This window comes from Aphelocoma coerulescens, chromosome 5 (assembly GCF_041296385.1).
Source record: "Aphelocoma coerulescens isolate FSJ_1873_10779 chromosome 5, UR_Acoe_1.0, whole genome shotgun sequence".
Classification (NCBI taxonomy): domain Eukaryota; kingdom Metazoa; phylum Chordata; class Aves; order Passeriformes; family Corvidae; genus Aphelocoma; species Aphelocoma coerulescens.
The window spans coordinates 47679329-47693877 of record NC_091019.1 but is presented as its reverse complement, the minus strand read 5'-3'; the positions used below and the strand labels follow the sequence as shown (position 1 = coordinate 47693877).

Sequence of the window (14549 nt, the reverse complement as noted above, 5' to 3'; positions counted from 1 at the left end):
ATCAAATAGATTACTTCTTTGAAGAAACTTCTTGTTAGGTAGATATAATCATAAGTCCTATACAATCCTATCTGGGAAGATATGTAGAAGGTCAAACTATAAGCTATCCTGGAAGATCATAACATGAATCTCTTTTTCAAATTTTCTTTTCTCCTCTCCAAATTTCCCTCTTCCTTTTCAGAATGCTCAGAAACAAATTTCTGCACACCCACACAAAACAGTGTCCGACTGTGCCTAAGCAAGAAATGCAAGATCCTACAATGCATTTCTCACACCCACGAAAAAGTATGTTCACCTTGTCCCCATTTCATAGGACACCCAGAATGTAACCCACTTCCTTCAGTGCATTACATACCACTCATCTGCAGATGAAATCAAACAACTGCTTATACACCAGAATAAACTTGCTCAGAGCAGTAAGTCAGAAATACCCATTTACAAGGAGGATAATACTCTTCTCAAATCAATCATCTCATCTCAGTCTCCAATCTTTCTACACAGAGTGGCCACAGAAATGTGCCAAACACCCTCAAAAGACAAGACTGTGAATAAAAATCCATGACTACTAGTATACACATGCCATGGTTTTAAAGCATGAGTTTAAGCCATCTACCTGGGTCTCTGTCCAGATGCAGGTGATACTGTACATACTGATGGGAAAACTGAGCTAGTTCCATCCTGACATTAGAGTGACAGGGTATCATGTTTATCATCTACAACAAAGGCAAGATTTGTTCAAGAATAACATTCCTAAATTAACTGACCTGGACAGCTTTCAGTACTCAAGACTTTTCAGTGAGCAGCAAGGACCAGATGCTGCACAAGGAAAGGTGAGCCAGCAGTCAGGTGTGATAATAAAGTATGTGGGAGCAGTATCCTAAACAGCAAGAGGGCAGGATGCAGAGCAGTGATTTCAATTCTGAAGAGACAGTGATCAAGAGTGATCAGGGTCAGATACAGCACAGTGACCACCAAGCAAATCTGCAGCAGGAAGGCAGGTTCAAGGCCAAGCCAGGAAGCCAAACCAGCAGGTCCAGGTCAGAATCACAGAGGTGGGAGATTAATCAGAGTCATAGTTGCTACACAGTTGTGGAGTGGCATGGGCAGAGGCAGCACTAAAGTCTCAGCTAAAAGAAACTTCCAAGAGAAAAATATGGCAGCCCTCACTTCTAGGTCTATTTGCAGCAGCTCTTGGAAGCTACATTCACCAGCTGAATCCCTAGAAGGGGGCCAGTCTCCACAACCCAAGTCTTACCATAATCAAGTGCTTTCTAAACCATAAATGTCAATTGCTAACCACTTCTGAGAGTTGGAGAAATGTCAAAGAATGGAGAACTGCAACTAAAACCGCAATAACCAGAAAGGGAAGTCTTGACCAGGAAGTCTGACATCCTTGTTGAAAAAGTAGAATACTATGATATAATGATTTTTGGACAGAAATATGGAGTTGTTTCAAGAAGACAGAATTTATTATACAAAATTTCTGCTTCCTCTGAGTTTTACTAGGTTTGTTGCTTAAGGGCAAATGAATTACTATAATATAATTGGACTTTTTGCCAGCATTTGATTTTGCACTGCAGTATATTTGCTTTAATGTTAGATTTTCTAAATCTCCCTTTCAGAAGCAAACTTAATATTGTAAAGTCTTTCATGTCCACTTAAATAATCTTAAAGAAACATATATGTAAAATTTCTTACTCAAAGAGAGCTGGGTTTACCTTTGATACTTTTTAGAGAAAGAAATGCAAAAATGTGAAGAAGACATATACATGAAGCATTTCAACTAAAGCTATTTGGTTAAAAATTTTAAAAGTATATTTTGTCTCCCTTTTTTGAAAGACTGTGTATTTTCCTTTTTCGCTTCCATTTATTTCACAGTTTTTCAGACGGACATATGATATAGTCACCTCACTGTCACTTCCTTATTTTTAACACAGTCTGGCAGGTGCTCATCACAGGCGTGCAATAGAGGCATTCATTTTCACAGCACCCCTTTGAGACATTCAGTCTGTAGCCATGCACAGTACATCACATTTTACTGCTCACAGAGGTTGGAATTCAAGCTAATAAGACAAGTTGCAGTAAATATTTTGCAGTAAACACATTTCCAGGGTAGCGTATAGGTATCATTGTTGAGTGAGAAGGATGCAAATAAAAAGCCATCCTCATTCAATCGATAAATGAGGTCGTGAGGAAGAGGTAAGCTGTGTCTCACTAGTGGTCCACCTAGTTCAATATCCTGCTTCTGCGAAAATCCCACACTTGGTACTTCAAAAGAATGAAAAGCTATTGACAGAGCCCATCATTTTATGACAGAAGACTCTTGTCTGACCTGTTTAAATAACATACTTACAGATGGATGCTGATCTCAGCATGAGCAAAGGGCAAGGTTCAAAATGCTTCAGGAGTTGCTTGTTCCAACTGAAAGATGTTCTACTGTCTGCTTTTTTTTTGTACCATTTCCAAATACTTACGAGCTCATATAATGAGGCATTGCAGAAAATGACTGCAGCTCCTCAGTAAAAAAGCAGTAAGTGTCAGCAACCAGAAAGCCTTAGAGGCTCGTGGCTCTTCTCTGCTTTCAGCCATATTGGTCTGGCACGGAAATTAGCACACTCCAAACTGCAAGCTTGGTCTTGTCAACATATCAAACTGGAGTGCTAATCATTAATAACTTATTCTGAGACAATATTGACAGCTGCTTTGCTTTATTACCAGTGCCATCTGTGCCCAGCAACCCAGTCTCCTTTCTACTACTTCTAAACTTGCACTCCAAATGCTTTTCAGGCTGCAACAAGCAGAATGGAAATAACAGCTTGAGCTTCTTGAGAAATATCACCAGCCAACTCAGGGAGCCCAGAAGATAAGGAATAATATGATTGTAGAGTCATACTGAGTTTTCATCATAAGCCAGCTTTATGAATAACATGCTGCCAGATGCCTTTTCTTACTAGTGATCACTTCCACTGTTTCCAAAGAGCAACATTATGCACTTGATGTTCAACTGGTCTTTTTCTGTTCTGAACAGTACTAAAGCCTCTGTAAGACTGATTAGCAGATTACAGTACCTGAATCATTTTTAAGTCTCCTTATCACAGTAATAATACTATCGCTGGGTCACAAACTTCTCTTAGTCTCCAAAGACTGAAGTGAATAAATGTTATAAAAAGGCAGCTCCCAGTCTTCTGCTGGGCCACTTGAAGATTTTTCATTTGTGAGATGGTGTTTGCACTTCAGTACAGAATTAATAATAACACTTTACCTTGCTAACCAAAGTGCATTCCTGTGAACAAATGAGAAAACTTAGATTTCAGAGGTAAATTTAGCTTAGGTCATCAAAGACAATTCGGTTTTAAACAGACACCTACCAAAATTATTTACAAACTTCTAAAGAAAAAGAACTGAGAGTTTGTTCAAGCCCTTTTTGTGGATCAGCTCAACTGGGATGAAAATGCTAAGATAAAATGTATAAATAGAGAGATATTTGATTGTTCTGTGGTAACAATTTGGAAAAAGAAGGGAAGACCAAAAATTTTCAAAAGAGCCATTGATAAACTTTTAAGTGCGGATGGCTTTTTAAAGTACATGCGCTTTTGATTTTCCTATAATGCTATTTTGGGCAGAGGTGGAATGAGCCCAGAGGTCTACCATTTTCTTTGGAAAAACTGTCTTGTGTCTAAGTGAATTTTATCATTTGCAATTTTTAAGTCAGAGAAAAGGAAAATATAAACTGTGCTTTTTTCACATGTATGTATGTAAATGTAAAAATTCAAGTACAAACTCAGTCCAAAGCAGAAAGGTCTGGAACAGATGGCTGAAAGTCTTTGGAATGTCAGTTGAAAAGAGGCTGTCAGTGGCAGACAATGATACCTCCACCAAAGAATAAAGGGAAAACTCTACAACAAAGAAGGAGTTTAGGTAACTTGTTAAGAGCACTTGCCAGGAAAAGAAGGGAATGCTTCCTTGGGTGAAGAAGATACATTTTTAACTATCTAAGGAAGGGACTGGGAACTCAGAAAGCTTCTCTGCTTTTGCCAACTTCATCACTGATCTGATAAAATACCCTATCTCTGCAGAACTTGCCTCTATTAGATCTTTAGAAATCATAGGTTCAGTAGCCTCACTCTTACCATGTAAGAGTCACAAGTCAGCATGAAGAGCGCGGCTTCAGAAGGTTGATTAGATGCTGTCACTTCAAGGTAAGGGTTTTGCAGGCCTGTGGTGACTGGGCTGAAAAAGATGAAAAATAATTACTGCAAATTCAGTGTATGCAATTATCTCACACAGATGACTTGCCAGGATTGATAACATGCTGACAAATCCGACACAAAACTTTTTTAGCTTGAATAGTGGAGGTTGACATCTGTGGTCTGCAGTGCTCAATGAATGACTGCAATCGCTGTTAGCGCATTGTTCATTGTGCTGCCTCAGCACACTTGACCCTTGACTGTTCCCATTAGTAGTCAGCAGAAAGAGAACCAATCACAGTAACCCTGCCTCCTGTGGTATCACAGACCCAACCTCAATAGAAACAGAATCTGCTAGAGGGTTATAATGCTTTCAAAACTGGATGGTGTGTCTCTACCCATCTGTAACAAGACTGAATCCTGCAAAACCAATGTCTGTTTCATGTTGCCCAGGCTCTCTGGATCACAATAGGGGACATAATGAAGAGGAGACACACAAGAAGAAACCAAGCTGATAAGAGCTAACAGCCTACCAGGGCACAAAGCATGCCCAGGAGCTACTCCTCTCCAGCCCTGATCCGGGATTCCACAGGAGACTGAGGGTGCAGGTGAACAGTCTGAGACCTGGCAGGTCCACTTGGAAAAAGAAGTAGAAGAAAGGCTCTTTTTTGTTTGATCATTACTCTGTCTGTCACACTGACACTGCTCCCTTGGATCATGTTTTCAATACCACACACACAGTCATCAATAGTTCCTGTTAGTTTTCATAGGTTAAGTCCAGGGAACATTTAATCTTATCTCTCAATTCTTTGTCCCTTTTTGCCGTTCACAGCATTAAAAATTTTCAAAACAGTTTTCTTTCTCCAGTAGCTGAAAGAATGAAAACAAATGTAATTGATTATTTCAAAAGGCATAAGGACTGAAAAATCTATCATTAAGTAGAACTCTAATTAAGAGAGTGATTAACATATTCATAACCTAATAGAAATCTTAAGGATAGGGGTGTTTTAAGAATCGTTATCATTGTTTTGGTCTATTCTAAATACAGGGAGCTTTATTTATAAATTCTCTGATGTACATACATTTAGTTACATTTCCACTAAGTTATCCCTTTATTTCATGACATTTGCAGTTTCAGATAGAACAATTATCCTCTCCCTTCAGGCACAATTTTAATGTCTAAACAAAAGGCTGTATCAATGGTCTTTAGGACTTTAAACGTGTCTTTGGAAATTATACTGTATGCCATGTATGGAAAAGAGAGTGTTAACTATATCTCTATCTACTCTAGCCCAAATGGTGTGTTAAGGATGTGTTTATTGAACTTGAAACTTGCCAAAGCAGACTGACATAAGGTCCTCCACCAGGTGTCAGATAGAACAAGCTGAACTGCAAAGATAGAAAAGGTATTTTCTTTTTCTTGTCATTTTAGGTAAAAACACAAAGCTCTTTGACCCAACTAAATTTTTACTTTAGAAACAGCAACTGAAAGAATTTCCAGGTTTTGCTGGAGAACATTTGAGGAGGTCAGTGAAAGTCAGTCTGTTTTGGTTAACAAATATTGGATCAAATATTGACTGAGTAATCTCCAAGTCACTATGAGGGATCTCTTCCAAATATAGGTAAGTGTTCTTTAACATATAGAAAATGTGAATATAGGCAAATTGATTTAGCACCAATACATGATAAACCTGAGGCTATCTCCCCTGATCTGTCCCAGAGAACTTCCCAGATCTGACATTTTGCACCTCTACTGTCTTAGAGGCTGCTAAAACCTGGCCTGTGCTCAGAGTGCTTAGAAACTTCTCCTATCATTGCAGAAGCTGATGCTGATTCTTCTAGGAAAGTATTCAGTGTCATCTGGCCTGCTGGCAATCAGCCATGTAATACCTCTATGAGAGCAGACGGATTAGATGGAAGCTGCAGAGACTGGAGCTTATGTGAACAACATCCAAGTGCACCCTGGAGTGGTGTGCCCTGGGAATTTGTTCTGGCTTGCTCCAGAGGCAGCCCTGACAGCATACCCAGCAACAAATGCAGCCACAAATTATATGGGTCATTACTCGATATGACTGTGTGCTTGGTCTTAGGGACAGAAATGTCAATGCAGTGACTTCTCCGAGAGGCTGAATCTTCTCATTCTTCCAGCAGTTTTGGACTTGCTGAAATCTCCTGAGCTGTGTCATGTAGTGGAAAAAATTACAGTAATGATCGAAAATAGGTCTGAAAGGGACACCAAAAAGATACCTAATTCAAAGCAGAACTAACTAATGTTTCCAGTCCAATGTTTCCAGATTTCCCAGTCATTTTTCCAGTCCTTTGCTTTCCATTATTCTTCCAAATAGAAGGCCTCTCCTACTGCCTAAATCCTGTATCCTTTCTCACCATAAATGCTAGTCATTAGCTGACTGTATTTTTAAAATTCTAAGTATTTTTAATTTTCCCAAGTAGACTTTCTCTCTGACTACAACCTTTTGGTCAAGTGACAGAACAGGGCAGGAAAGGGTAAACCCACTCCACATTTAAGAGCACTAGATGGATCTCGTGAGGAGGGACAAGATGACAAAGATCAGTTACCCCGCTTTTTTTGTCTAAGCTGTAATAAAGATTTCTATGGAACCCCACTGATTACAGCCATGCCATTTTATGGACATAAAAGTCCTCCTTACATCATACACAGCTTTGTTATATGCAAGAATGGCAATGGTTTGCTGTTTGTTCCAGTCTGCCAGTGCACCTATGATTTGTAACTCTTCATGTAAAGGCTCTGAAATTCCTTATCTAGAAAGGGTTTTATGACCATCTCTCCCATAGTCTATGTCACCAATGTGTCTATCACAGAACTGCCATCAAAAAATAAACCTAATGCAAATGCTCATATGTAACTCCATTAAACTTCATTACCATTTGATTACTGCTTGGTGGTGAAATCACTGGGCATTGCTGAGGCTGGATACATTGAAGCAGGAAACACAGGCATACCTAAGTCCAAGTACAAAAGGCCTGAACTATTCCCAAGTGGAAGCTGACCAATTCTCTGTACTAAGACTTTGATAGAAAAAATAAATCTACGCCTATGATGAAAGTAACTCGTTCCCAAATGAAATTTAAGCATAATTGTTAATCTGCTTCTGAGTCAAAGGAAACATATTAAATGGTTTTCATTTAGGAACAGAAGCTGTACACAGACATCTGGGAAAATGACTACATGGAAGCAGTTTTATGCCAAGATCTTCTGCTTATTTCCACTGGCATAGTGGCCTTTCTGGTCAGGATGCCAAGTCTGCTATAATCAGCAGAGTTAAGGGCTCTCAGTGCTTCAAAAGATTGGGATCTAATTGCTGCAAATTTAGTTAATGCCAAGGGAGAAAGACAGGCATCAAGATTTGGGCCTTTGCCCCAAAAGAGAAGTACAAATAACATCCATAATCATTAGACTGTTGTCAGGAGAGTGCTAAGAACTGGACTGTACAGAAGCCTGCCTGAAAATTTGATGACCTAAAACAATTAATGAGCTTTGGGTTCAAAAGGTTTCCTTTGATGTGCATCAAGCATTTTCATGAAATACAAGTAACTACACAAATGTGCTATTTAGCAATAATAGGTCGTATCAGAGCTGGATATCTCTTGATCTCCTGTTGAGATGAGAGCATACACCACACACTTCTGCCAACATGAAACAAGCGTTAGCAGATTTACTCTTAATGAGCTCATCACACCAGAGTACCAGTTAAAGGGAGTAGGTCACAGATTATGTTTCTTTAGTTGTCCTGATGTGTCTTGTTAATTCCACACACAAATGTGGTGTTGGGGGAAGAAGCGACCTCAATCCATAGTGCCTGACCATCTTCTGCACTGACATCTATAACCTTTCTGCCTAAAACTTCAGGTAAATTGACACAAATTAATTTGATCTGTGCCAGCTTTGAATCTGGCCCTGTATATATGTACTTTCTCCTTTTAACACCTTTTCTGACCTCTCTCTCCACTGAAAAAAGATGTAAAGCCAAGTTGGACTTTTTGGCCCTGGTTGGATTTGGTAATCTTAGAAGTTTTTACCAACCTTAATGATTCTAAGCTGGAGGTAGGGAGACAGTTTCCAGCCCTACTAGACTAGTGTTTTCAGATCATATTTCTGTTTATGCATGTTTGTATGTGGTAGAAGCCTCAGTCATGCAACCCTTTGAATTCAAAGGTGATAAGATCAAGAAAGGAAGATTATGAATGAAAGGACAGAGTCCTATGATGCAGGGATACTGCAACATCTGCTGAAAGACCCATACTACATTCTCTTCTAGGTACATGAGAAACCTGGGGTCAGCCAATGGGTATTACTGCAGCCCATAATAACATGCACAGCTACATTAGCAGATATTTATGTCTAGAGAACACCACAATCCTTTATTCCCCACTCCCCCACCCCTCCAATGACCCATGCCTACCTACCTTTTGTTTTAATTTCTTTCTGCGCAACAGAACATCCTTCACATGAAAGTAGGGTACTTGCTAGAGGAAGATCTTAAAGACCCAGAAGTTCTGCTGCATCTCTGTATTTTATTGTGTATGGGAATGGGGTTTGTTGTTTAATCCAGGACCTCATTTCTCTCTCGGGAAATGCTTAAGATTTGATGTACAGTCGTGATCCCTTTCTCCTGCATGGGAAGACAGCGTCCAGTGCCATATTCATAAGGTAAGGCATAGGTTAAGTTGAAATAACCATCACATACCAGTATGTTAGTTTTCTTGAAGAAGCATCATCTCTCTTGCTATTCTTCTAACATCAATCTCACTTTAAATATTCTGTGTTGGATTTCATAGAAGAAGCAGTATGTGATAGTGTTGTATGAACACTTAACAGCCAATGCTATTTTCACAGAAATCAATTTTGTGTCATAGCCCATTAGGTACTTCAAGGCAATGCAACATTTGAAACTACAAAAGCTTTAGTAAGGCATATAAATTACACAATAGAACCTTATCCTTGTCAGGATATGCTTAAACTGCAACTTTGATGGTGGGGAAAGCTAAAATTCTTCCCTACTCTTCAATTTTGTTTATAGAGACGTCTTGTAAGCCACAGCACAAACTGAGTTTTGGAGTAATTCAGCTTAAAATGAACCTTTCTCCTTTTTTTGGTAAAGAGGGACTGAATCCAGAACACAGTGCTGTAACCCCACTAATTGCTGTGCTGGCACAAAGAAGGGACAACATAGTGCTGCATAAGAGCACCAAAAAGAGCAGGAACTCCTTTAGCCACTTGAGTGGTTGTAGTTAGTGCCTTATCACTTCACACCTACTCAAAAACTAGTTCTATCAGTGACTAGGTCTTGCAATTCAAAGCGTATTTTGGTTCATAATCAGCTTCCCAAGGGTTTGTTCCTTGTGATTCTAAATGTATACAGTGATTTTTCATCAACTAGGACTAAATTATACTCCACAAGAAGAAATTGTTTGGAATGCAGATAAAACATAAGAAAATGCTACATAATAATGGTGTCAAAGCTGGCTTCCTTTTGAAAGCAAGAGAGTTATGGCAGGAAGAAGTTGGCATTACTGGTAAATGGTTCACTTCCAGAGCAAAAGCATTTCACTGATAGAAAGCATCAAAACACGATAGCACATCTATGGAGCGGGTTATGGTGGCTACACAAGTCAGAGTTCAGTAATAGTAAGAGTGAACAATGAGAATAAAGGTAGAAAGAAAGCTGTTAAGACAAAAAGCATAAATTCTCTCACCTGGAAGTACAAGTTGTACACAAAAGAGGTTTTGAGAACAACCTTCTTATAACAAGAAAGCTGTAGAAGCATTACCACTTATCAAGTGTTACCTCTGCTTCAAACACGATGTTGGGATCCAAAGTGTCTGTATACCACTTTTACTTTAGACATAGCATGAGACTTCACTATCCACCTCCATAGTTTTCATCATGGCTGTCACTCCCAAGTATTTTTCTACTTTCCTTCCCCAGAGCTGATTGGCTCAGCTCCCAAAAGGCATCTTTGGCAGCCCCCAGTCTGCTCTCACCAAAAATCTTTTGCACTGCTGCTTCAGACACCATGACTCATGCCCTGTCATTACCTCACCTCTTTCCAGATGTCTTAGCTCCTCTTTGTTTGTATCTTACTTAATTGCAGGGACTGGATTAAAACAAAGTCATTTACTGTTTTCTTCCCCTCTGTATACTTAACTAATATATGCATCACTGCAGTACAAACACGGAAGTTAAGTCTGTGTTTATCAAATAACACTGACAAAACTTGAGGTGTTTGGTCTGTCCTTACACACAAATGAAAGAGAATTTCACCAGTTTAGGAGTGAAAACTAAGTATTAAATGTAATTGAAAAATACTGGGTACAGTAATTCAGCATCCCCTATTGCCTCATATTACATCAGTTTTTATGTGTTTCTTTATGGCAGCAACCCTTAGAAGTATTTTTTACAAGCATACATTAGCTTTTGCATACTTGTTACCTGAATCAATATCCAGATAATTAATCCTACACTCAAAGTCTTAGGCATCCTTACTGTCTTTTATCTTTAAACACAACTCCTGATCATCCCCTTTCTCTAATTGCTCTGAAGATCTCAGGGGAGACAAGATCCACCTCCTTTCAATGCCCTTCATTTCTACTCAAACGGTGTCAGAAGTTATGCTGTTTCTCTTACAGGCTCAGACCTCCCCAGGACACATCATCCTTTCTGGCTTACTTTGTCTGTGGCTTTTGGCAGCTCCTGTATTCTATTCAGACCCTTGGTGTTTTCCAGGCTTGTCTGTTATGCTGTGTGAGCTCTGTATATCTCTTGGAAAAAAGTAACCACTTAATTCTGTAGTTTTGTGCTATATGCTTCAAGAATTTGTTGGAATATGTTCACATTGTACTTTGAAATCCCTCAGGTTTATAAGATGATAACTTTAACGCAGAGTACAAGAACCTAAACGCAAGAAAAAAATACCTATATGAGAAAAGATCAGGACTCTGGACCAGGATTTAAAAGATCTGGGATTACTTCTTGATTCAAAAATTCTGCATGTGATCATCAGTTACAGCTGTATCATTATAAAACAGCAGTCTCTAAAGGGATAATGAAGTGCTGCCTTCATTCATCCTCTCTTTAAACCATCGCCTTGGACATGAATTGGAGAGACTCTATGTGCCCCAGGGCATTAATGTATTGGCAGGATATTCGAACACCCAGATGTTTGAACATATTAGTCCTGTGTGCTTCAGAAAGTACATCTTAGATCTATATTTAGTCTGCAAATTTGCAATCTGTACTTAAAGCCTTTTAAAACTTCCTTGACCCAGTGATGTAGATAATAACATTATCTGTTTTTACCTCTTTCCCTTGCCTTCAACATCTCTTTTCCATCTGCTCTGAACCATAGCTACTGAGATTACAGCTTACTTTGTGTACAAAATTCTTAATAAGACAATATTTAGGGTGTACATACAAGTTACACTAATTAGGACTTTGCAAAATGTTCAAACAAATGCCTTATATTCTGCACAAATTCAGTGACTAGTTCCAGCATGTAACTGACTTTCACTTCTTAATATTTTCTGTACAAATTTACAGCCTCTTATGTCAAGCAGCCTTTTTGTTACATTCCTCACCTCTGTTTAAACAGAAGTATCAGGAAAACTTTCATATTTTAAATTCTTTTAGAACTGGAGCAGTCCAATTTCAAAATGTTTTCAATTCACCTTACCTTCAGAGGCCACTGTATGGCATCTCTTAGGAGTTTTCCTTGCACTTGTGCAGTTTACTCTTCAAACTCACTAAACATCCTTAGAGCTGTGCTGGCACCAAAAGGATCACTTAAAGCCTAAGCAGAAATTTGGTAACAAATGAGGACCCATCTAAACAGACCCCATGACACCAACACAGCAGGAGACACTCAACAAATCAGCATGCAGTAACGATCTCTCGGTAGTCTTAGCATTTAGTATTTAAGAAAAGTAAAACCAGGCCCTGCTTACCCCTTGGTTGATTTCTGTAACTGGAGAATAGGGTTGAGAAATATACACTAAACAAGGCACTTGGGGCACATCACAGTGTCTACAGGCATTTGGTGATCAGCACATCCCACCTCTGCCCTAGGGGACTTCCTCTGGGTACCTATCCAACAGTCCAGCACAATGTGCCCTGGGACCAAGGACACAGAATTAAAGCAGGTGGCAGAATCTGAGTTCCTGGAATTCATTTTACTAATTGACTTAATTAATTTAAATTGATTAATTTAATTAATTGATTGTTTTAATTAATTTAAATGTCATTAACCACTTTACTTCATTTGTCCAATGACAGAATTGCAGTGAGAGCCAAAGAAGCACAAAGCAAAGAAGCAATCTGGAAATGCAAATCAAATGCAAGGCAGTTAAAGCTAAATTAATGGTGTAAACACAGTACGTTAATGTACTGCAAGGTCATGGCTGCTCGGTCAGAGGAGGGCTGCATCCACCTTAGCTTTTCAACATTTGATGAGGGATAAGTATGAGACACATATTATGATTGTATTTAACCAATAAATTCAGAACAAGAACTGCACATTCCAGCAGTGAGTACAGCTCTGCCCTGGAAGGTAAGAAGTGGTATTTAGGAGGGACAGTGAGTGGTCTGTCCTGTCCCTGTCTTGCCTCCCTGGCCCATTCCCATGTCCCTGCCATGACTGAGCTCTGGGCCTCACTGGGCCTGATCCTGATTTGCTACAACTTGACCCTGGACCTGTCACCTAACCATGGACTTCCCTGATTGCTGGGACTCTGAACTGACTCTGGCTGCATCTCCAGCCAGACTGATGCCTGATGCCTTATGTAGTCCCTAAACTGAACCAGCAGAACAAAGGAGGTTACTTCAGCTCTACAGTGTTTTCAGAGGCTGATCAGGAGAGTCTCAGCTTACCCAGGATGGAGCCCCACTGCCCTGAAGGAGTGGGATGATGGTTTCTCCACAGAAACTGCAAGAGTCTGCTGTAAGTACAGTCCATGTCTTGCCACAGTGAAGTGCAGAGCAGCAGCTCCAGAAAACTGCCAGGACCCAACCACAGCAGTCTTGCTATGTGTCATTCCAGAGATACACAGGTGGTAAAGAGGCAGGGTGACATCCAGGTATAGTCAAATTAGGGGGAACTGGGGATACCCAGAGACTTCATAATCCAGTTTTATAACAATTCAGGTGTTCCTCCTTTAACTAGTCTGTGTAGGTTTTCCCATTCCTAGTCTTCCAGTGACTAGGTGATGCTTTCTTGTTTACAGACATGAACTTTTGGGATCCCAGCAAATCCAAACCAGTACTGTAGATTTAAAATAAATTTTTGGAAGGTTTATTAGATTGCTTTTTTCTCTAATGGGATGCCAATCCTGACAATATTTGCTACATTGCCTCCTTTTTCTCGCCTGTTTTGTGATGGCTGAAAACCGACGGTTAGGAGACTGTTGCTCTGCCATTGTCTGAAGGATCACAGGCAATGGAGTGGACATCAGCAGAAAGCTCTATGTTGAACCTGTTAAATCAGTTCTAAAATCAGTTTCCTTCAGATATTTTGGTTCTGTAGGATCTCTACATTTGCATCACCTGTTTCAACTCATTTCTGTGACCTGATCTGTGCTCCTCTGTTACTGCCACTCCCCTGTATGTGAAGCTCACTCTCTTCCATAATCTCTTCCATGAGCTCTACTTCAGAGTCTCTATTCTAGGGACTAAATGTCTGTAGCTGATTTTTAGGATCCCAGTACACCCATTTAAATATTTTTAAAGTATGAATGGACTGTATCTGCCAGAGCAACTTGGTAACTGAGCTGATTTAAAGTCCAAGTCTAAGCACGGATTTGCTTAATGTCTTCCCTACAAAAATGCCAAATAAAATACAGACAACTAACACTGCATTTCTTAAATACAAGGTACCACATTCTCCTACTACTGTCCCCCACCTTTGCCTTTTAATTGCTCTCAATAAATTAATCATGTCATTTTAATGCCTGGTGAATACCATCAAAATCCATTAATAAGTCATCTCAGAAGTCAGGTAGTCTGAATTTGAACACAAAGAGCAGATCTCTTAGGGTGGTGCCATCATTCTTTAGCATAGACTCACACTTTAAAGCTTTGGACACAATAGTAATGATTTTTTTTCCAAAGCAGACAGCCATAAATAGGCCAAATACTTACTATGTTATCTATGTAATTTTTCATTCCTTTGGATTGAATTCCACTCCTAACTTGTGGGTCAAAAACAGTCCAGGAGCTACAGTGCTCTGAAAAATAGCATTGTTGGTTCTCATGTGGCCTCAACCCTACACACTTGCATTAACTTTAATCATTTAAATAACTACATGGCAATTTTCTGTACTTCGGTGAA

At 39.5% G+C, this 14549-nt stretch overlaps 1 long non-coding RNA gene across 2 annotated transcripts in view; it reads right to left on the bottom strand.

Moving 5' to 3' along the window:
- Positions 1-12293, bottom strand: part of LOC138111746 (uncharacterized) — a 44096-nt gene extending 31803 nt beyond the window's left edge. The window contains exons 1-6 of one of the 2 annotated variants that reach the window (XR_011151434.1): positions 12172-12293; positions 11901-12017; positions 10898-11122; positions 8634-8839; positions 4131-4230; positions 1537-3283 (exon numbers count right to left, since the gene is read on the bottom strand). This is a non-coding gene — a long non-coding RNA (uncharacterized lncRNA). Of the gene's footprint in view, positions 1-1536; positions 3284-4130; positions 4231-8633; positions 8840-10897; positions 11123-11900; positions 12018-12171 lie in introns of those variants that run through there. The other variant, XR_011151435.1, reaches the window with a different exon arrangement.
- Positions 12294-14549: the final 2256 nt, after the last annotated feature.